At 43.2% G+C, this 25,098-nt stretch overlaps 1 protein-coding gene across 1 annotated transcript in view; it reads left to right on the forward strand.

Annotated features, from left to right (window-relative positions):
* The first annotated feature begins 6,064 nt into the window (after positions 1-6,064).
* Positions 6,065-25,098, forward strand: part of COL4A2 (collagen type IV alpha 2 chain) — a 538,879-nt gene continuing 519,845 nt past the window's right edge. Inside the window, exon 1 of the mRNA XM_049099367.1 lies at positions 6,065-6,071. The gene's annotated coding sequence lies outside the window, so the exon portion shown is untranslated. The remainder of the gene's footprint in view (positions 6,072-25,098) is intronic.

A 25,098-nucleotide genomic window follows, 5' to 3' on the forward strand; every position in this document is an offset into this window, starting at 1 on the left:
CCCTGCCCCAAGTCCTGGAGGGTAGAGGATGGAGGATGGAAGACAAGTGCAGATCCTAAGCCTTGTCCCGAGCATCATCACCGAGCCCAGTCCCGGGTGGCTCAGCCCTCCCCTTACCCTACTTTCTTCTCAAAGACGTTTACAGTGCCCGTCTGGGAAGGCCTCACGGAGGCCTTAGAACAGCGGTCAGCAACGCTTGAGGGACGAGTGTGGTTGCGCAGCCACCTGCTTGCAAACCTGGTGGGAACCTCTCCGGCGAGCGCCTCGGAGTTGCTGGAAGCAATTGCAGGCTGCTCTATTTCGCCTCCTTCTCTGCTCTGAGAAGAATCTCTGCTCGCTCTGGGCGGTGACGTTTACACTGCAGTGGCTTCAGGGCTGTAACCCGAGATGGGCAGCTGGCTGGCGTGCTCAGGGCTCTGCAGCTCACGGCCACCAGCCACCTCCGTCCCCCCCAACCCTGCCCCCCGGGCGCTTTCTTTCTGGATGTGGCTGGAACCAGTACAGACACAATCAAGAACCCATGGAGTTTACTGCCAACGTATAACATTAGTGATAGCAGAACTGGCACACACACACACGCACACACACACAGAGCAAGGCAAAACTTCCCTTTTTCATAATTACAAAACTAGTTTAAAAGTTTGGAATCATAAAATTAATATTTTAATATCACAGGGGATTTTTTTCTGGTTTTTTTTTTGGGGGGGGGTCTTGGAAAAACTATTTAGATCTGCCCTCCTTAGACACTTTTTGCTTGAAGAGGTTGTACCGTCTCATCCACCCTGTAATGTTGGTGACCAGTATTCTTTTTCAGCTTTGCACCTGCTACAGCCGTATGGCAGAGCCTTTCAGTGTATCCAGGGCAGTGAAGAAAACTGGAAACTAATAAAACAAACAGAAAACAACAGATAATGCCCAAGAGGTAAATCAAGGTAAAATAAGGCTTGCTTCAGTGGACACTGCTCCCGTAGTTGCTGGATGATTGGGACCTGCCCTGGGGATTCTGGTCAGCACCCCCGCAGCTCACTGCTGATGGGGCAGTGGTGGTGACCTACCCGCAGTCACCCTGGTGGGAGATGTCCCATGATGGAACAAGTCCCCGTACCTGTGCTCTGTGGCCAGGTAAATTGGCGACGAGGAAGTGGAGGTGGCATTCAGAGAATGGTTGGGCTTATGGACATACGTGGTAATCTACGTGCTTGTCTCAAAGAGGATTTGTGCCCTTGACATTGCTCAAGACTGATTTCTCCCGAATGAGGTGATCGCTCTGTATCACTTCTCTGTTCTCCTTGCCCTGCTTCTGAGAAATGTGTCTGTGGCATGGGGAAAACTCTACCTAGACTTAGCCTCCTGGTGCCCCCTTTTCCTAAGCTTTAGAGAATATGGAGGCTTTCAGAGACCCCTTCCAACCTTGAATCTACATGATGAGAGGAGTTAGAATGAGCTAGATGTCATGGTGACTCCCAGGCTTGCTCCGAATGTAATGTAACTGCCCTGAAGAGCTTTGGCAAAGGTCCCTTGAAGCATAATCCATGCAAGATCCCAGAGAGTGAGTACTAGAGGGCGAAGCAGGGTCCTCACCTGCCCTGAACATTCCCTGTGGTGCCACTGGGACATCTGATCTGAGCTGGAGGGTGAGCGGGCACAGGGAACAGCTACTTGGTGCCTGGGGGCTGCAGAGAGAGCATCTGTGGGGCCAGAGCTGGGTGCTGCCTGGAGCCATGGAGAGCTTTCCTGTCCTGCCTTCCTGGGGGGCTGGCGCCACATACCCCTTTATGTAGATTTTCTTTGTCTGCATGGCCCCTCCTGTGTCGCTGGGTCCATCCTTCCTTCCCCGTCTCCCAGGGGTAGATCTGACCCCCACTGTGTCCATCCCCTGCCTGGTACAGAGCTTGGTTGGCACTTAGAAGATGGCCAGGAAATGCCCACAGCCTGGGGTTCTGTCAATGTCAGGGCCAGGGGGTGCCTTTCACGTGCCTCCCTCCAGGGCCGAGGGCCCACTACGACATGGACACACATCTGTACAAATGCCAGTGCTTTATAACTCACCCCCAGGTGGGTCATCTTGAAGAAAAGAGAAACAGCCCATGCTCCACTCACAGCAGAAAGTGTTGCTTTTTCACTAAAGTCACCCAAAAGGACTTCTCACTAGAGAGCCAAGTGGAGTAAGAGCTTCAAGCTTCCAGAGTAGGCTCGAGCCCTGGCCTGGCACTCATTTTCCTGGTGGACACTGTGCCAGGCCAGGGATGATACAGGAACAGAAGTGCCGCTAGGTTCCCTGGGAGACAGGGACAAGGAAATGGCAGAGCACGGGGACAGAAGCAAATGGCCCCAAGGATTCCCTGTAGAGCACAGAGGACAGCCCTAAGAAATCCCAAGTTGCCAATAGCTGCTTCCCTTTAAAAAAAATTAATAGACTGTATTTTTTGTGCAGTTTTGAGTTTATAGGAAAATTGTCTGAAACATAGAGTGTTCTCATATATCCCCTAAATAACCTACATTCCTGACACTCCTTCCTATTGTTAACATCCTGGATGGTTTAAGACAATGGATGAGCCAGTATTGATAAACTTCCCCGTTAACTAAATCCACCTGTGCATTCAGATTCACTCTGAGTGTCACGCCTTCTGTAAGTTCTGACAAATGTGTAATATGACACGTATCTGCCATTATGGTCATGAACAGACTCTTCCACAGCCCTAAAAATCCTCTGTAGTCCACCTGCTCATCCCTGTCTCCCCTGTGACCCCTGGCACCCCCTGATCTTTTGCTGTGTGCATCATGTCGCCTTTTCTTGAATGTCCCATAGTTGGAATCATATGGCGTGTAACCTCTTCCAGACTGGCATCTTCCATCCACTGATGTGCATCGAAGTTTCCTCCATATCTTTTTGTGCATGGAGAGCTCATTCCTTTTTATCCTCGAATAATATTCCATTGTTGGGACCATGGTTTGCTTATCTGTCTTCTCTTCTTAAATGGAACAGATGACATTCTTGGAGGCAGGTGAAGAGAAAACCCTTTCTTCGTGCATTCGTTTCCTTTCTTTTGCGTCACTTCTTTACCGCCTTGTCCCCAAATAACACAATGTTCTAAATGTAATGAAACTGGAAGTTTGAGAGTGGTGGGGTCACTAAAGTGTAAGTTTGTTGGTTCCTGTTTCAATCAGGGGCCTGCCCCAAGGGTGCATATAAATACTCTGTGACCTCATTTATTAAAAATAGCGTGGTGAGCTAGGTCCCAACTGCTGTCTTACAGGGACGGTTTGGAACACTACCTCTCATTCCTTCATTTCATTTTGCAAAAATGCTCCAGGATATGAATCACTGGACCTAGTCTCTTCACCCCCCCCCTCCCGCCGCCCCCATCATCCCAGTCGTGTGAGGCCTAATGTCACGCAGACATAACTGTAGTCCTTGAAGAAATCTTACATACCGAGGTGTCCAGCCTGAGCCCTGGAGAAGGTAAACCCTCGGGTGTCAGCTAAATAACATCAAGCTTCTTCACCTACCCAGCCACCACTCAGCTGCTTTCTATCTCATGTTAGGTTTTTATTTTAAAATGTGCAATACTTTTTTTTTTTTCTGTTGTAAGAAAAAAAAAAAACAGATCCTTTTGTAAAAGTCACTTGAATGAAATTCATCTAGTGCGTGTTACTCAGATAGTTCATAAGAAACAAAACTGGTCTCAGAACGTGTGCAAATATTAGCCTGTGAGCCGGCAGCAGCGCTTCAGGGGCAATTCAGCCTTTCCCATATTTGGGAAGGACATGAGTTATGTGTGGTGCCATGAGAGAAACCACCAGTGCGAGGGCCCACCCCCGCTGCCCGGCATGAAACCCAAGACAGGAAGAGAGAAACTCTCTGCAGTGGGGAGACCCGGGCTGGCAGGTGGCAGGGCTCGGAACCCCAGTGGTGGGGGCAGGGCGGGAGGGGGAGGGAGAGCTGCTCCCTCAGCTCGGCTGTCCCTGAGCTGGCTGGTCCAGCTCACCTCCTGGAGGGCAGCAAGCCCAGGGCCCTGTAGCCCAGCCCTCCCTGCCAGGCGCCGCTCGGCACAGTCCTGGACATTATGCAGGATCATTAAAATATCAAAATACGTAAAACCACAGCCCACGTTCAATTATCCGTGGTCATAAGGTAGCAAGGCAGAGTAAAGGATGCCTGGGAAGTAAGGAAAGGAAGACTCCCTGAGTGCTTACCCGGTGTCCTGGGTCTCCTTTGATTCTCTTCTATAAATCAGCCGGGGGCTGTAGTCATCCGTGTTTTTTCAGAGAATGAGATAGAAGCTCAGAGAAGTCAACCAACCCACTTAGAGTCACTCAGCTAATAAATGCTGGAGTTGCAATTTAAATGCAGGTTTGTCAGCCCACAATCTGCTCTCTTCTCATGCCCCACACAGCCTCATGATAAAGCCCACTATTACAGTGGGTCTAACTTATAACAAGTCTCTTTAAAAAAATAATAATAGGCCAGAACTGCAACTTTTTCCCTATTGTTCTGAATGTTTAGTGAAAGGGCAAAGCAATCTCGGGGATGGCAAACTTAGGCAGCAAAAGAAAACCAAACAAAATTTTAAAACTGCACAAGTGTTTCCTAAAATACCAGGAATTCTTTATGATCTAATTGCTCCTCCAGCGTGCCAGCTGAGAACACACTTGGTAGCACCTGTTCTTGCCCTCTTGTTCAACCCTGTTTTTTGGTGGGTCCAAGGGGTGTAGGACACACCCAAGTTATGAGTTTACTTTGTGATTGAAACAAAAATCTCCTAGCAGATAACCATTGATACTTAACGCACACAAGGCTGGTTGGGTGTGCTAAGAGTTAGTTATACAACACGCTGGTAGCAATTCCGTGGTAACAAGGTATAGATGATTCTTCCATTAGCAGAATGCTGCCAAGCTGGAGCTGATTTCAGTATATAGTATTCCCAGATGCACAGACACTGCTCCTCATTCTTTAGTAAAAGTGGCCAGGTTTTTCTGAAATGTCACCATTTCTCTTGGGAGGTAGATGCATGAACCTGGATGTAACTTCAGGACAAAAAGTCACTCACTGTCTTTATTTATTTGTTCTTATTGTAATATGATTGACAGATGACACTGTGTAAACTTCAGGTACAGTAGCGTTGACCTGATGCATTTATGTATCGCAATGATTACTGCCACAGCGTTAGCTAACGCCTCTGCCACATTTCTTTTCTGTGGGAGAACAATTAAGATCTAGTCTCTTAGCAACTCTGAAGTTTATAGCACAGCGCTGTTGACTGTCATCTCTGCTGCACACTGCATCTCCAGGACTAATTCATCAGCTAGCTGGACGTTGGCCCTGTGATTGACATCTCCCCATTTCCCCCACCTCCAGCCCTCGGAGCCAGCATCCTAGTCTCTGTTCGGCTCTTTTAGAGTCCACGTGTGAGATCATGGAATGTGTGTCTTTCCCTGCCTGACGTCTCATTTAGCAGAAGATCCTCAAGGTCCATCATGTTGTCACAAATGGTTTTAGAAAAAAGACTAAAATGAGTTCTAGCAAACCACAATGAGATCCCACCTCACACCAGTGAGAATGGGGAAAATTAACAAGGCAGGAAACCACAAATGTTGGAGAGGATGTGGAGAAAGGGGAACCCTCCTGCACTGTTGGGGGGAATGTGAACTGGTGCAGCCACTCTGGAAAACTGTGTGGAGGTTCCTCAAAGAGTTAAAAATAGACCTGCCCTACGACCCAGCAATTGCACTGCTGGGGATTTACCCCAAAGATACAGATGCAGTGAAACGCCAGGACACCTGCACCCCGATGTTTAGAGCAGCAATGTCTACAGTAGCCAAACTGTGGAAGGAGCCTCAGTGTCCATCGAAAGATGAATGGATAAAAAAGGTGTTGTCTATATACACAATGGAATATTCCTCAGCCATTAGAAACAACAAATACCCACCATTTGCTTCGATGTAGATGGAACTGGAGGGTATTATGCTGAGTGAAGTAAGTCAATCGGAAAAGGACAAACATTATATGGTCTCATTCATTTGGGGAATATAAAAAATAGTGAAATGGAATAAAGGGGAAAGGAGAAAAAATGAGTGGGAAATATCAGAAAGGGAGACAGAACATGAGAGACTCTTAACTCTAGGAAACGTATTAGGGGTGGTGGAAAGGGAGGTGGGCAGGGTGTGGGGGTGACTGGGTGACGGGCACTGAGGGGGGCACTTGATGGGATGAGCACTGGGTGTTATTCTGTATGTTGACAAATTGAACACCAATAAAAATAAATTTATTAAAAAAAAAAGACTAAAATGTTCTGATGCACCTTCATGCATACAGACCTGAATCAGATGCAGATTCTCAAGATTCCTGACAAGAGATGCCTCCAGCCACAAAGTAGCAGGTGCTGCTGGTGGAGGAGGGGCTTGGCTTTGTGAATATGGCCAATGAGAAGATAAGCAGAGCTGTCCTGGGGGCTAAACCCCCAACTAGATGGATGCTGGTGAGATTGGAAAGAAGGTATTAATGAGGACGAGGCATCGGACTGTTCCTCTCCATGAGTATTCATGAAAAATAGCTGCTTATTTCCTATTGTTCTTTAATTTCCATAAAAGCAACATAAGTCATTAGGATATTGCTATACTCTAGCATCTACCAACAAAGTTCAAAAATTAAACGTAATATTTACAAATCAATATTAGTATATGATTTCAGTGTGATATATTATTTCTTAAGAAACCATTTATGGGGGCAGCCTGGGTGGCTCAGTGGCTTAGCGCCACACCTTCAGTCCAGGGTGTGGTCCTGGAGACCCGGGATCGAGTCCCACGTCAGGCTCCCTGCATGCAGCCTGCTTCTCCCTCTGCCTGTGTCTGTGCCTCTGTGTGTGTGTGTGTGTGTGTGTGTGTGTGTGTGTGTCTCATGAATAAATAAATAAAAATTTTGAAAAAGAAACCATTCATGGGGGCACCTGGGGGGCTCAGTGGGTTAAGCGTCTGCCTTCGGCTCAGGTTGTGATCCCAGCATCCTGGGATGGAGTCCCGCGTCCATCTCTCTGCTCAGCAGGGAGTCTGCTCCTCCCTCTCCTGCTTGTGAGCTCTCTCTCTCTCTCAAATAAATAAATAAAATCTTTAAAAATAAAAAAAGAAACCACTTATGTGCTGTGGAATTATAAGTCACGGGGAAATTTTACACACCCTCTTTGCCAAACATTTCCTCGTTTGGGTTAATTGTTATACCCTCTCTGATAATCCTCTTACTTACAATGCCCTTTGTGGAAAACTACCTATAGGACTTCAGAGTTTGCTCACTTCTTAGGCAATAAAGTAAATAACTCTTGCTTATTTCTTTCCAATCTTATTTCAAGTACAAAAAAAGTTATTTCCTTTGTTAAGTTCCTTTGTTGGGGAAATTTCATACTTAAATGCACATATGGTTAGATTCTCTGATCTAAAAGGTGGAAAACTTAATTTTCTATCATTTTCAATTGCCTTTCAGAGAACTATCAAACTATCCTCACCAGTACATTTACTGTTTAGTGCTACACAGAGCGAGCTCACTGCATGACCAGCCTCAGCACCGGAGCAGTTAGCTGATTTTAGAGATTTTGCTCCTCAAAGGAACTTCTCAAAACATCTTCATACTTTATTTTTCATGCCAGAAGGATATTTGCGATTCTGCATCCTATTGAATCGCATGGGTTCTTGTTTTGAGAGGGTCGGGGAATGTTCCCAAGTGCCCCAGTGAGTGAGGCTGTGACCAGGAAATGGTATTATTTGTTACCGGAATATCAGAACTGCCGTTACAAGAGAGGAGGGTAGGTGTGAGCATTATCGATTCCCTGAATCCGAAGACATTTCCAAACAGAAAATAAGTGTCAATAGTAATAAGTAAACACTGCAGCCCACACAGATTTGTTTTCTTTTAATTAAGGGGGAAAACTGTTCTTGCCACTCAGCTGGGGTTGCCCTGGGAGCTTCCTGATTTACTGCCGTGGGAGCCAGCTCGTCTTGCTGCGCTGCTGGGTGCCCTCTCCCCACAACCAGTCTTTGGACAAGGCTGGGGGGGGGGGGGCGGGGGGAGAATGTGCTAAATGGGCAATCCCCACTTGGTGCACTGACCCCTCTTCTGGAGGGAGGGACCGAATCCTAAGCATAGTACCCTCACGCTTCCACCTTTCAACACAAAGTACAAGTTTTGCAATTTTGACTCTCATGGTTGGGTTTTCCCCATGTCGCTGTTGTCCAGCCCCGACGCCGTCCTCACTCACCCAGGGACACGCAGGCGGCCACAGGCCCGCTCCTGCCGCCCGGTCCGGTCCTGCTGGTACCCGGCGGCTCTGGGGGCAGCTGGGTCTTCGCTGTCATCCAGGAAAAGTGGACGAGCTGCGTGTGTACCCTTCTGTTGCTTCCTTCTGGGGGAAATTCCGTGATACTTATTTTGAATCTCCTTTGCCTGCAGTCTACGTTTTTCCACCTTTTCTTGGATCCCTTCCTTTTGATGCCAAACTTTTCTTCCTTTTCACCTTCTATGAAGTCCTCATATTTCTTCTCATTCGGGTCTCCTTTCTAAAAGAAAGTTTCTCTTAATTGCAATCCCTCCCTGAATGCTGTCAGCACACTCCTGAATTTTCCTCATTCTGATTTGTGTTGATCTTCCATGTCTTCTGTTACTTACTCCGCGTCTTCTAGTTTTCGCTGAGGTAGAGTGTGTTTTCTTTCCCGTCAGCCTGTGGATGCATCTCTCAGGTCTAGCCTCACTATTGCAGGAGCTTTCTTCTGTTCCGTATTCTCCTTTTCCTGAGACTAACTTTGAACAGAATTATACTGTGAGCCTTTGCTGTGGCTGGTTTTTACCTGGGAGGGGTTTTTCTGAGTTAGGGGTGGGAGACGGGGGTCCAAGAGCTTTGCCAGCTTGCTGGCTCTGGAGCTCCTCCTGTTGTCTGCCTCAGCCACCAGGGTAAGGGTGGTCCCTGGTGAGACCCCCCCCAGCTGTGTTCACCACCTTCACCTCCCCTTTTCTCTGGATGTCTCTATCCTGCCCATTCTGGATTTTTTTTTTAAGATTTTATTTATTTATTCATGAGAGACACACAGAGAGAGGCAGAGACACAGGCAGAGGGAGAAGCAGGCTCCATGCAGGGAGCCCAATGCGGGACTCGATCCCAGGACCCCAGGATCAGGACCTAAGCCAAAGGCAGATGTTCAATCACTAAACCACCCAGGGGTCCCTCATTCTGGATTCTATCCCTGGCACATTCTCCTCTATATGGGACATTGTCCTGGAAGGGACCAAGGCTGGGGAGTCTGAAAGTGGGCCCCTTACATTGGCCCAGCAGGGGAGTTTGCAGAGCCTCCTCTGGGTGTAGCACTGCCCCCAGACCAGCCCCTCTGCTTCCAGTGAGGTTCCCGAGGCCATTATTGGTTCTTCCCTTCTCCTATCCATGACCTGTCCCGCTGCCTACCTCCAACTCTTCTCACACAGACTTTGCACTCAGGTTGGGGGTTGGGGCCAGCCTGGGTCCCTCCCTCTCTGGCATTTTGAGGGTCACGGGCCTCTTATCACCCTGTTTGTGACAAACACTATATAATTTCTGTTTTACAGCACTAGTTGTACTGGGTGTTTTTACTGCAGACTGAGTGGAAATTCAGATGATTGACTAAAAGAATGGTTTTGAAAAGTTTTGGAATATGTGTGTGTGTACATATATTTGGTACACAAAATATACTTTCATATACCTATATGTGTATATACACACACACACTCCTTTGTAATAAAAGGCTAAGCAATATTTTTTCAGCCAAATGCTGGGTTATTGAAGTAGATGGTTATCTATCAAAATGGTATTGGACATATTTTACCATTTGAAAAAGTCAGACCATAAAGTCATATTTAAAAATGATAGAAAAGTCAATATTGCATCTTGCAAAACTAAAGATGACCCTAATTACAAGGCAAACTTGTTTATTTGTTTGTTTTTACTTTTACTTGTTTGTAATTTTTGTTAATGGCCTTTGCCATTCAGAATGTCAGTTAACTCTTATTCATACTAAGGATGTGAAAACTTTGAGTCAAAAAATCAGCGAAGTCAGGCTTCAGAGACAAAGCAAGTTTAATGAGAATTCAAGACTGATGCTCACACACACACTCACTCACGTACTGGCACACTCACGCACACATGCACATGTGCATATGCACGCACACATACACATTAAGATTTTCTCTTAAATCTAGCCAACAGCTATGTTTTATGATACATCATGAAGACCACTATGTTACCCTCTTTTATTCTATTAATATAGACCAATTAAGTTAATGCATCCCCTGGCATGTATTAATTCCTGGAAGATCATATTTTACTGGACTTCTTACATTTGCTTTCATCTTCACTAAAGTGGAATGAAGTGAAATCCATTATAGATATTACAAGAAAGGCTGCCTCACAAAGGAAAGAATGTTCTCTTTCTCTCTCTCTCTCTCTCTCTCTCTCTCTCTCTTTTTTCCCCCACAAATAGAGATGGCCCTTTGCTAATGGGTGGGAGTTAAGATGTCACCTGCCAGAAGATTATGGGAAGTGGCATGTTCTCGAAATTCAGGAACTTTGTCTACTCCTGAGTTCTGATCTTCATACCACCAATGCTGGGGCTGCCCTCCCAGAGTTTCTGATTTATGGCAAATCTGGGGCATAGATGTTTTAGTATTTTAAATTTCCACGGGTAAGTCTAATGTGCAGCCAGCACAGAGAATCACTGATCTAGAACTTAGACACAGAAGAAGACAAGGTTAGGAAAAATTATAGGCTTTAAATAGATTGGGAATGGCCATGAATGTCCTTCTTAGGAATTTGGACCTTAGTTGGTAGGTCCTAGGGAGACATGGCATAATTTTAATTAAGAGAATTACAGGATCAGATATATTTTTGAAAAATAGCAGGTCGTCCTGGACAGATTAAAGGCAAGAATCCAATTGGCATAGCAGAATGTGACTCTACACTACAGCATCCCCATCTAACTCCAGAAGGAGGGGAGGACACAAGACTGGAAGCCTTGATGTCAGAAGGAGAGGTGGAGATTTGAAGGAGGGAAGCCAAGAACAGAACCTAGGAGGATGCAAAGTAAAGATGTGGGAAACAGCATTCCAGACTTGCAGGATGTGTGTCCCAAGAGGATAGCGCTTGGAAATGGCAAAAGCTAATACTTCTTCAAGAAAGAGAGGGTGTCCCCAGGCTAAAATCCCGTAGTGCCATGCTTCTCAAATTTGTTATGCACAGAGCAGGGCCTGGGGTCTTGTACACATGCAGATGGCTGCACAATGAGAATGCCCTGCATGCCACCCAACTGCACACTTAAAAATAGTTAAGATTGCAAGTGTGATGTCATATATATTTTACTCTGATAAAAAGTAGTTTTTAAAAAAGGAAAGAATGTACAGAACAAAAACCCCTCTTTGGAAAAAACAATCAAGGGCCCAGCAAAATCCCAGAGCTGTGACTGGCACAGAAGAAGCAGAGGCAGGATGGGGTCTGCAGGGAGCCAGGGAGATGTGGGTTCACAGTGACCAGCTGAGCAGTGAGGCTTTTTGTGCAGTAAAGGAGTTCATTTGTGAAAGGAAGTGGGGGGCAGCTGCTGAGAAGATATTTGGCTCCCAAAGAAAGTCTGAGGGTTGGAGTCAGGGTCGTGAGCAAGGAAAAGTGAGTTGTCTGATCCCCAGCTGCCAGGCCAGCTGGAAGATTGGGCACACAGCTTGGCCACATGCCACCATGATGCTGAAGTCCATGGGCATGCTGGTGGGACACCTGGGCAGGTGCTCACATTAGGGGGGGCTCGTGGGAGGAGGAAAGCTGAAGCAGTGCTGCCTCCCAGAGGGTGGGATGGACCCGGGCTACTTGTGGGCCAAGAGGAACACCATGAGCCTCAGCAGTCACCTCATAAAGGCAGAAATGGGCTTACAAAGAGGTCCGTGACCTCTTTGCACCTGAGAGGGGCTGCTGAGCAGAGCAGGAGCAGGTGGCCTTTGAAGGATCCCCTGAGTTTCCTGGAGGCAGTTCCCAGGTTGAGGTGGGAATCCAGCTGAACCCTGGGAGAGGATGCACAGACTGCGTGAGCAGCTTGGGAGCAAGGCCTGGCTGTAGGGCCTGGGCCTGCCTCATTGTGCTCCCTGGCCTCGTACAGAGTATTGCCCTACTCTAATGAGCGCAGAGCTTTGGAAATGCTAGGTCTGAACAGGGGAAGCAACACTGACCTCCACTGAGCCTCCCACAGATCACCCAAGGCCTATCCCTTTCTTCTTGCTGCTGTAACAGACCGTTGCAAACCTGGTGGCAAATCCCCACTTTCTAAACTCACTGTTCTCCAGGTTAGAAGTCCAAAATGGGTTAAAATCAAGGAGTTGGCAGGGCTGCATTGCTGGCTTGTGGCACTGTGCTGAGCCTGCCTCAGGGGGCATCACCCTGAATTTCCAGTCCCCCTCTGGCTTACAAACACACTTGGTTACACTGGGCTCACCTGGATGATGGGACCTCTCTGCATGAGGAGGGCAGCTGATTTTTGCAGCCTTAATTCCATTTGCAACCTTGACTCCCCTTGCCATGTCATGTACCCCATTCACATGTTCTGGAGACAAGAGGCATTTGGGGAGCCTACTATTCTGCCTATGACAAAAGATATGTGACTTTGTAAGAAATTGGTCTTTCCAAACTCCCACACATCTCAAAGGTCATGTTACGGTACTAATTTATGGTAAAAGCATATGGATTATTTTAACTGGTTAAAACCCAAGGATGGGCCCTCTACTTCTTATGAGAATTCAAAGTGAAATAAATCTAGAGCTATAATAGGGAATGATGAATAATTTGGGGTGAATTATTAACCAATCAAATTTAATTACAGCCAAATCAGATAGGCTTCTAACATTTTCAGGAAAAGATAGACAATAAAAAAGGTCAACTTGGATATTCTAAGAATGTATCTTAACATGCTTTTATGGTTTTAGCTTTTATCTGCTAGGTAATGAATAAACAGAATAATAGGAATTTAGATTAAAAACTTACTCAGATCATTAATTTTCATATATGCACATGTATGTTTACACAAACAGTGTAATTCCTATGGTAGCATGGGGGTTCATTTAAAATCTGATCCTTTCAGTCTATTTTAGGTACATTCAATTCTATAAAATCACATGATAACTCCTCATTAGGAGATAAAATTTTAGTCATAATTACTCTAGCACAGCATTTCCCAGGAAAAAAAAATGCCTAGGGTCATATAAGTGTGAAAAATGTCAAATTAAACAGTTAATCATTTTTTCTTCCTGAAGCTTTGCTCAGAGCTTTGAGTTGCAGATGTTTACTGTAAATCTCAAAGAGAGCTTCAAGTCTGTATGGTTTCCAGAACTTCCTTGAATAGGAACCCCTTCTCGCACAGTAAAAATACTACAGGATTAATCAATCAGCATTTTTTTACAGGCAGGACTATATGGAAGAAGCCTAGAATATATGATATATATATATATGGAATTATAGATGAATGCATTTTTCCCTATATAAATAATATAATAATAATATAATATAAATAATATAATAATATAAGTCATTATAAATAATGTTCCCTATTTAATAATACAATTTCCCTATGTAAATAATACAAATATAATAATAAAAATACCCTATATGTATATAGGGTATTATTCCAAAAAGGAAAAATGCGAATGCAAAAATTTCTAGGACACGATTAAATGTAAGCTCTGATGACATGATACTAAAGTGCTAAGTTTGTAAGTTTATATCTCCTGCTAGACTATGGGCTCTTTGAGGGCAAGACTTGGTCTTTGCGTATCTAATGCCTGTAAATATTCTTTAGAATAAAGATGGGAGCAATTTATTTTACAAAGTGGCCTCCTATCATGTAACAAAGATGCAGATTGCAGGTAAACCAAGGATGTATTTATTGAACAGAAGGTTATAAAGTCAGGCACTTGGTCTTGAAAAAAGTTTGTTAAGTAAATAGATTGATGAATGAATGAATGAATGAATGAAGATAGAATTTTAACTGAAGTGATGAGCATAATGTATTTGAAAGATGTAGTAGTTGGGGTTTTGCAGAGAAACAGAACCAGCAAAAAGATAGATGATAGATAAATAGATGATAGATAGATAGATAGATAGATAGATAGATAGATAGATGATAGATAGATAGATAGATACATAGATAGATAGATACATAGATAGATAGATAGATAGATAGATAGATAGATAATAAGGAACTGATTCATGTGATTACAGAGGTTGAGAAGTCCCAAGATCTGCCATCTGCAAACTGGAGACTCAGGAGAGTTGGTGTATAATTCAACCTAAGTCCAAAGGCTTGACAGCCAGGGGAACAGGTGGTGTAAATGGCTGTCTGCAGGCAGGAGGGACCATTGTCCCAGCAGCTCAAGAAGGCATGCGGGAAGGAAGAGAAGTGAATCCCTCCTCCTCCCAGTTTTATTTAGGCGTCCATGGATGGGATGAGGCCCACCCACTCTGAGGAGAATTATGGGCTTCACTGAATCTGTCATTCAAATGCTATCTCATCTTGAATGCAAATCTCATCTTGAAACACTCTCAGGGTTACACCTAGAAACAATGTTTAATTTGGGCAGCCAGGGCTGGTCAGGTTGACATGTAAAATGAACACTGGTGGCACATTTGTCACTGAAGAGCTAAGGCTAATACCAAGATGGAAGAGTTGAGGAAAGAGAAGAGCTAAGACTTCAAGTGATGTGGTTGGTGGTCACAGTCTCCTAAGGCTACAGAGGGTAGATAAGGAGAAATTCTGTAGAAAAGGAGAGATAGGAGCCAATTCAGAGTGGTTAAAGTATGTAGATCTTGGGGTGCCTGGGTGGCTCAGTCAGTTAAGCACCTAACTCTTGACTTTGACTCAGGTTGTGATCTTGGGATCCTGGGGTCAAACCTCACATCAGGCTCCACGCTCAGCCGAAGTCTGCTTGGGATTCTCTCCCTCTGGCTCTCCCCCTGCTCACTTGGTCTTTCTCTCTTTCTCTCTCTCAAATAAATAAATAAACCTTAAAAAAAAAAGTAAGTGGATCTACTGGATCTTCATATTTGTACTGCCTACTGGGTACATATATCAAATATCTCATGTATACTATGCCTTTATAAGGCGATATGATTACACCCACTCTACCTGTGAAGGAAACAGGCAGGTAGAGGGCAAGTCGGTGTCCCAGCCTGTAAGCAATGGAGCCAAATTCACACTTTTAACCATTATGTCATGTGACCTCTGAACTAGATTTTGAGGTCTAGTTGAGGAGCCAAGGATTGGATAATTAAGGTAGGCCCGGGTTATGGGTGGACTTGACGGTCAGACAGAGGACGCGGATTATGCTTGCACAGGTGGATGGATCTATTGTGTGCTCTTTGGAACAGAGTGACCCGATTAAACCCTAATTAAGGAAATAACTCTGCAGACACACAGAGGGGATTCAGGACGATAGACACGGATGGCAAGAGAACCAGCAGGAACCAGTGCAGGTGTAGGGAGTTAGAAGGGACAGAATGAGAAGGAAATATACAATTTGAAGTCTGTTTCAGGGGAAGAAATAACAATAGCTGTTGGCAGAGAAAGAAGGGAATGAGAGACAAGTAGAATCGAAGCCAGAGTCACGGTCTCTAACCTGGGTACTAGGTCGATGAAAAGCCTACTGAATTATGGAATGCGATAGAACAGTTTTCCCCCTTTCCTTCCCACAAAAGTTAAGGACATGACATATAATCAGGATAACCTTCTAAAGTCCTTCTTGGCAATAATATTTCTCAACAATTCCATAACTCCCATGTCAAGCAACTCAAGCTGCAGCTGATATAGTCGAACTCAGGACTATAGAGGCAATCTGGGACCCCAGCTGTCAAGAAGCATAGCTCCTCAAAGAGAAGGAAGACAGAACACCTCTTGACCACATCCTTTGACTTCAGATGGTAGATTTATTTTTAATACACAGAAAGTGGAAATTCTAATCTTCTGAGTTAGAAGGCAATCCATATCTCTCTTTCTACTTAATCTTGTTTATCCCCAACTCTGAGCTGTGGCTTCCTTAATGCTTCCTGCTTTAGACTTACTTACAAAATATCATACTGATATAGGCTGACTTCAGATGACTCATTTCACTTGAAAAACTGGTTCTATGTCATGCATATACTTTACTAGTTACTATGAGACACTAGGTGGTTCCATTGCACATTCATTTACTGAGTGGGTCTGCAAAGACCCATGTAAAATACCAGTGGGGATACAAAAAATGCTTTAGGCAAGGGCCCTGTATTTCAGAAACTGTCACGCCAGGGAGTCAAGTAGAGAAAGATACAAGACACTGTGCACAGAAAAGAAACCAGAGCAGTAGGAACAAAATGGGATAGGATCTCAGAGAAGGGACAAAGTATGGGAATGTGGAGGGATTTAGAAAAAATTTCAGAAAGGATGCTACAATTGAGATGAAGCCAATAGAATAAATAAGGTTTGGTGAGAAGGGACAAGCATCCCATGGTGGCATAATAACATAAAATCATAAGAGTACATGAGCTATGTTAAGCATTTGGTGGCCAGGCAGAGCTGGGCCACATAGTGCCTGAGGAGACGAGATGAGACATAAGGGTAGGGCCAGGCCATGGAGCATCAAAGGCCATGATATGCTTGGACTTTATCAAGTAGATTAAAGAAAGTCACTTGAAGGAGTTTAAGGATGGGGGTGATGTGGTCTGACCTGAATTTTAAGAACATCGTACTTGCAGAGGTGAGAGATCAGAGGCAATAAGATAAGTAGAAATCTGGTGTTGAGCTCCGAGGTCCATTCTGAGAAGGATCGATGCAAGTCTGAACAAAGAGCATGGTACAAGGGAAAGAGAGAAAGGATAAATGGAAGCTCTTCGGAACACAAGAAAGAAAGCACACATTTATTTATGATACCCTAGAATCTTTCTGCACTCTTCTACAAAGAAGAGCCAGTATGTCTCAAATTGCATACCCCTCAGTCATGTGAGAGATCTCCAATGACCAACAGATCTATCCTTCACATACTGGCTGCCATTTTGCTTTACTGACATCATGTCTTATTAGCGAAGCATATCTGTGTGCTGATGGCTAGATCTGCTTTCAGAGCTTCAAACTTCTTTCCCTCTTCTCCAGGAATCCAATGGAGTGAATCAAGTGACACAGGTATTCTTTAATTGTGCCTCAAAATAAAGTAGCAGTCACCAGCCAACAAATGAGGAATACGAGGGGGAAAATTTTTTTTTTAACAAACATAAACATTTACCAAAACTGAAACTCTCCTGGGCCATAAAACATGTTTTAATAAACTTCAAAACACTGAAATTATAAAGCTTATCTTCTGAGACCATAATGGAAATAAGATAAAAATCAATACAAAATATAACCAGAAATTGCCAGATATTGGATATTAAGCAATATGCTTATAGAAAACCTATAAGTTAAAGAAGCAGTCTCAAAGGGAATTGGAAAATATTTATGACTAAATTATAATGAAAATACAACATAACAAAACTTGTGGGGTGAAGTGAAAACTGTACTTAGAAGGAAATTTATACCCTTAAATTTATATATTATACAAGAAGGAAGGCTAAATGTTAAATAAGCTCTGTAAACTGTCAAGGAGTTGGAAAACCCAAACCAATTAACCTTCTCCCCTAAAAATAGAAGAAAAGAATAATAGCAATAAGAGTAGGAATTAATGAATAAGAACCAAATATACAATAAAGCCGATAGGTGGGTCAAAAAGTCATTTTTTTTCATAGGAATAATACACTTGTTAAGGTTTTGTTTGTTTCTTTTCTTCAAGAGAGAGGAGAAGGAGGAGAAGAGAGAGAAACTTGAGCAGGTGTTATGCCCATCACATAGCCTGACACAGGGCTCCATCTCACAACACTGAGATCATGACCTGAGATGAAATCAAGACTTGAACACTTAATTGACTAAGCCACCCAGATACCCTTAAGCTTATGAGAAGATTGACAGAATAGGAAAACAAGAAAAAGAGAAGACTAATATTACCAAATTAGGAATAAAACAAGGAAAATCATTCTAGACCCTACAGGCATTGAAAAGATGAGACCAGGAATGAGAAAGCATGCCTGCTATCACCACTTCTACTGGATAATTCTGTTTGAATTCCTAGTCAACATTTTAAGAAAAGGAAAGGAAGAAAATATATGAGGATTAGAAAAGAAGAAATAAAACTGCATTTATTCACAGACACATAATTACACATGTAGAAAATCCATAAGGCTCCACAGACAAACTACTAAAGTTAATATACCAATTTAGCAAGTCCATTGGTAACAAAACTCACATACAAAAATCTGTTGTATTTATATATACTGGTAGTAAACAAACAGGACATAATATAAAATATAATAACATCAAAAAACATCAACTAAGAATTAATCTAACAAAAGTAAATAAGTTAAAAATTTTACAGAAATAAATCAAAGAATAGCTAAGTAATTAAAGGAATATACAATGTTCATGGATTGAGGACTGAATGTCAACTATGATTTGACCTATAGATTCCACACATTGTCAATCTAAATACCATCAGGTGTTGCAAAAATATGAATACCCAAGACAATCTTGAAAAAGAATTATGAAATTAGAAAAATTGTGTAGGATACAAAATTAATATACAAAAATATGTTGAGTTTCTATACACTAATACAAAGTAGCAGAAAGAGAAGCTGAGAAAACAATCCCATTTATATTGCACCAAAAAGAATAAAATACCTAAGAATAAATTTAACAAAGGAGACAAAAGACCTACACTCTGTAAACTATAGAAAATTAGGGGAAAAAAATTGAAGATGACACAAATAAATGGAAAGATATACCATGCTCATGGATTGAAAATATTAATATTGTTAAAATGTCTATACTACTCAAAACAATCTACAGATCCAATGTAATCCTTACCAAAATACCAATACCATATTTCACAGAACTAGAACAAATAAACCTAAAATTTGTATGGAGTGAAGACAAAGATCTCGAGTAACCAAAGCAATCCTAAGAAAGAACAAATTGGGGTGCTAGGTGGCTCAGTCAGTCAAGCATCTGACTCTTGATTTTGGCTCACGTCATGATCTCAGGATTGTGAAATCAAGCCCTACATTCGGCTATGTGCTCAAGGCAGAGTCTGATTGAGATTCTCTCCCTGTTGCTCTCTATCCCTTCCCCCATTCTCATTATTTCTCTAAAATAAATAAATTCTTTAAAGAAAAGAAAGAAGAAAGAAAGAAAGAAAGAAAGAAAGAAAGAAAGAAAGAAAGAAAAAGAAAGAAAAAATAAAAGAAAAGAAAGAAAGAAAGAAAGAAGATGGAGTATCACAATCCCAGATTTCAAGATATACTATAAAGATATAGTAATCAAAGCAGTATGGTACTGGCACAAAAATACACACATAGATCTATGAAACAGGAATAAACATTTTCCCAAAGAAGACATACAGATGGTCAACAGACAGGCGAAAAGATGCTCAACATCACTCATTATCTGGGAAATACAAATTAAAACTACAATGAAATAACACCTCACACCCGTCAGAATGGCTAGTATTAAAAAGAGAAGAAAAGACAAGTGTTGGCAAGGATGTGGATAAAAGGGAACATTCATACACTGCTGTGGGGGGATGTAAATTGGTGCAGCCCCTGTGGAAAATAGTATGGAGGTTCCTCAAAGAATTAGAAATAGAAATACCATACCATCTAGTAATTCCACTGTTGGGTATTTACCCAAAGAAAATGAAAACGTTAATTCTAAAAGATATACACTTTGCTATGTTTATTGCAGCATTATTTACAATAGCTATATTATGGAAGCAACCTGACTGCCTGTTAATAGATGAGTGGATAAAGATGTGGTTTATATATACACAATGGAATAATACTCAGCCAAAAAGCTATGAGATCTTGCCACTTGTGAGAACATGAATGGACCCAGAAGGTAAAATGTTAAATTAAATAAATCAGATAAAGACAAATACCATATGATTCTAGTTATACGCAGAATCTAAAACACACACAAAAAAAATGAACAAACAAAAACAAGTAGAGTAAATGGTGGTTACCAGACAGGATAGGGATGGGGGAATGGGTGAACTAGATGAAGGAGATTAAGAGGTACAAACTTGCAGTTATAATAAATAAATCACTGAAATAAAAAGTACAGCATAGGAAATAGGGTCAATAATACTGTGATTATGCTGTTTGATGACAGAGGTGACTACACTTACCATAATGAGTATTGAGTCATGGATTAGAATTGTCCAGTCACTATATTGTACACCTCACACTAATAATACACTGTATGTTAATTATATTCAATGATAAAAAATTGGAGCACCACTAGAAGATATCAAGCCTTATTGCACAATAATTATGAATGGAGTATGCTGCTCTCAAAGGATGAACAAACAGACCCGCTCACATGGATTTGTGGACTGAGGTGGTGGTACTGCAGGTAGAAAGGGTGGTCTTGTATCAATAAACACTGAGAATCAGTGGCATGACCATGTTTTACAAAAACATTTTGACTCACACCTCACACTGTACTCAAAAGTCAATTCTAGATGGGTTGTAGATCGAAACATAAAATATAAAGCACCTTTATGACCTTGGAGTAGGGAAGTATTTCTTAAACAGAATGCAAAATGTGCTACCCAGAAAGGCAGGAGCTGGGGAAGATAAACCTTCCTTCATTAAAATAAAGAACTTCTCTCATGGGTAAAGTGAAATACACATAGCTATCAAGAGACTTGTCAGAATTCATTAAAAACAGCAACAACAACAAAAACAAACAACTCCTGTGTATCTATGAAGAAAAAAGATTTTAAAAAACTTAAAAAGAAAAGCCAGGACTTGAAATGGTCCTTCATGTAAGAGTCTACCCAAGCAGCTAGGAAGCACGTGAGAAGACACAGAGAAATGAAAATAAAATTAAGATAAGAGTACCTACTCACTGGAGTGGCTGCAGTTATAAAAACTGGAAAAAACAAGAAGGAAAGGAAAAGAGACAGAGACAGGGAGTCCAGAAGGAAGCTAGTAAGCGAGGAGGAAAACAAGAGAACAGAAACAATGGCAGGTTTGGTGTTGGGGTCCATACAGAACACCCGGCACACTTGTGCAATGGGTAGTATTTTCTAAACTTCAACATTGCCTACTCCACAATTCAGCAATTCCACTCCTTATATAAACTCACCCAAAATGCACATAAATGCGCACCAAAAACTTCAATGAAAGTATTTCTGGCAATATTGTTCGTAATAGTCCCAAACTGCAAACAACCATTATGTCCTTCAACAGTAAAGTGATAAATACATTGTGATGTATTCACACAATGGGATATTATCTAGCAACGAAAGTGAATGCAATGTAGCTACACCCAGCTCCATGGATGCATTGCATAACATACTATTAAGGAGAAAATGTCTGGCACAAACTGGTACGGATTATATGATTCCATATTTATACATTTCCAAATCAGTAAATTAATCTAATGTTGATAGAAATCAGGTTAGCAGTAGCTTTTGGGAAGGTGGAGGATTGGTGACTGGAGGAGCATGAGAATGGCCTCTTTCTTGAAGGGTTGGTCACATTCTGTTCCTTAGTCTGGGGAGAACAGAGGTGTGCACGTTGGAAAATTTATCAATATGAGCATTTGTGATGCACACTCTTGTCTGAATGGATATTTACTTCAAGAATAATACATATGTTAAAAACAGATGAGGAAAGGGTTGCGGATATAAAGTGTGTTGTGGAATCTATCATCCAGCTGTCATCTATCATCCATTCCTCATCCCTCTCCATCCATCCCTCCATCTATCTTCTATAAATATGCATTCATTTCCTAGAGCTGCCATAACAAGTTAGCACAGCCTGCGTGGCTGAGACAATAAAAACTTGTCCTCTCACACTCTGGAGGCAGGAGTCCAAGATCCAGGTGTGGGCAGGTTGGCTCCTTGTCCATCTTCTCCAGCTTCTGCTGGCTTGCTGGCGATCTTGGTTGTTTCTTGGCTTGTAGACATGTCACCCTGGTCTCTGCCTTCACCTTTACTTGGCCGTCTTAGCGCATGTACTTCAGTGTCCAAATTTGCTCTTTTTATAAGTTCACAGTCATACTGAATGAGACCCCACCCCAATAACCTCATCTCTGAAGACCGAGTTTCTAAATAAGGTCACATTATGAGGTTCTGGGGGTCAGGGTTTTAATATATGAACTTAGGGGAACATAATTCAGCCAGTAACACTATATATTTATGTCTATATACATACACACAGAGGCACACACATGAGAAGGGCTGTAAAGCCCTTGCATTCCTTTAATAAAATCCTGCCTTTTGATCAAAACTTGTTCTTGGAAAATACAATTTTATTCCAACACATACTGGCAAATTTTTACAGCTCAGTTCAGAATACATATATACTTTGCATTTAACGCATAACCTGGGACAATAAAAAAATGCAGCCACAATAATTTAGCTCTAGATGTATGACTAAAACATTGAAAATGGTCCAACATAATTTTTAAGTAGAATTATTGGTCCTTAATCAAAAATTACTCAGTGGAGGAAATGGTGTCACTAGTAGAAGTTATAATTTGATTCAATTGCTGCTTCAGAATTAGTTATAAAAAGAAATGCTAGCTTTTTATTAAAAATTAAGAAAACATTATTAGAATTAATGCCGTGGAAGGGTCACAAGCAGTGGAATTTCTGACCCGTGGCTGCAAGTCATTTTGATGCAGGGCTGAAGGTGATAAAGCTCGCTTCTTGCTCTGTGCTGTCTGCTTTGCTCATGCTCACAGGGGCTGCAAGGACCCCCGTGAGGGAGTGTGTGCTGGGCTGCACAGCATAAACTTGGCCCTGTTCTTGGCAGCATCTCTTTGAATGCTCATACCATGAACAATGAGTCAGCGATGTGTTCAGATAGCAACCAGAACATGTCACGTCTGCAGGTGCTTGAGAGGGAGCAAAATACTTTCACATAGGGCACTTGTTATGGACCCCTGGATGTTCTTTGGGTTTTAGTAAGGCTTATTTACATTGAACTACATTAAGTGAGTGGCTCACCTATGCCTCCTAAGGTGCCTCTGAAATTTGAATGTGATGGTTCCTGTACACACTTAGCACAGTGCTTGGTGCACAGCAAGGGCTCAACACATACTGCTTTCCTCACCATGATGACCTTACAGTGACTCCCCAAGATCACATGGCTCCTAAAATTCCAAGAAAGAACACAACCTTAAGTCATCTGATTTCAAACTTACCTCATATTGCCTCAAAATACTGAAAACAGAGGCACCTAGGTGGCTCAGCAGTTTAAGCATCTGCCTTCAGCTCAGGTCATAATCCCAGGGTCGTGGGATGGAGCCTTGTGTCTGGCTCCCTGCTCAGTGGGGAGTCTGCTTCTCCCTTTCTCTCCCTCTCTCTCTCTCTCTCTCTCTCTCCCTCTGCCCATCCCCATCCCTCATTCTCTCTCTCTCTCTCAAATAAATTAATTAATCAATCAATTAATTAATTAAAAAAAAACACTAAAAACAATAATACTGGAGCAAAGGATTAAGAATCCTGAGAAATCAAAGGGTACTTCCACATAGGCAATGTTCTGGTTTTATGCTGACTTCTGACTACCAGGATTGGACATGAGGGCTTATTTAAGACGGATAAGAAAAAAAAAATCCAGTTATCCTCCTAACCTCTAAGAGAATTCCAGCTTAGGCTTGCTACCCAGGAGCGCAGACACAGGTCGCTGCTTACCCGGTGTCCCCACTTGCCGAGAGGCCCAGGGCGGGACACTGAGCAGCCACCTGGCTCCAGGGCCTCCCCTCCCAGAAGCCGGAGGAAATACCGTTCCTTTCACACCTCTCCTTCCGTGCCTTCCCAGAGGCAGACCTTGCAGCCTCTTTGAGATGGCAAGGAAAAAGGCCACGTTTCCAGAAACAACATGGAACAGTCACTTGAAAAATACTCAGGCAAGAGCCACAAATAAACCATCTGCGGCACAGACACCACCAGGCAAAGAATAGCCACGCAGGAGGAAAGAAGCGCCTCAGGAGTCACTTTGTCATCTTTCTGGGTGAGCACACACCAGACTCGAACAGGAGGCTCCTGCCGCGGGAGGCTCAGGGGCATGGCACATTGCCAAGCATTGGAGGCCGGAGTGCCCACAAAGGCCCAGCCGGCCCCGTGGGCTCTGGCACCCAAGGAGTGGCTCTGGGGACCAGGAGGAGGCTTCACATAGGAGGGGTGGCCTTCCCTCACTGCTCCCCAGAAGACTCTTCTTTGCTCTTGGAGAATAAATTACAAACTCAGAAAAACTGCATCAAGCAGAAAGCAGACAAGAGACATTTGGAATCTAGAGGGAATCTGCCCTGAATGGGAAAGGAAGGAGTGGGCTGGCTCAGGGGGTTTCAGGTAAAGGGTGGAAAGATGAATTCTGTCCCAGTACAGAACTATTAGTCATTTTGTAACTGTGACTATTAGTAACAAGGGTACAGTAACAGCACCTGTCTGTGGGTGGAAACAGTGAGGATGCAGTGAGGATCCTCTCCTGGAGGATGGGGATCGTTCTGTGTGTGCCCATCACCATGTGTGAGGCTGCTTGTGCCCTGGAGGAAGAGCCATAGGACACCATCCTCCCCAGACCTGGCTGCTGGTTGCAATGGCCTAGAGGTGCCCCAGAGCAGGTGCCGGCCGGGTCAGCATCCCCACGACCTCGTAAATGTCACATAACCTCTGGGTGCAGTCTCCCTGATTGGACACTGGATCACACAGAAGCACCTCCCGGGGGCATTACAATGGCTAAAGCAAACATTGGTACAAATTACTACAACGGTGCCTGTGAGCTCCGTCACCGCCCTGCCTGTGTGTGCCGACTGGGAGGGAGTCCACCACTCAACCTCAGGGACTGGGACCTGGACAAGCCTATTGCAGCAAGTTCCTCCAGGAGACCCTGAAGGGAGCGACTCCAGGGGCCGTGATTTCAGAACCTCTGGATCGCATCACCTGCCTGAAGTCCCTCAACTCCTCAGTGACCACCGTAGAAGTAGGACTGTCCA

Source organism: Canis lupus, chromosome 22, assembly GCF_003254725.2.
Source record: "Canis lupus dingo isolate Sandy chromosome 22, ASM325472v2, whole genome shotgun sequence".
In the NCBI taxonomy this organism is placed as follows: domain Eukaryota; kingdom Metazoa; phylum Chordata; class Mammalia; order Carnivora; family Canidae; genus Canis; species Canis lupus.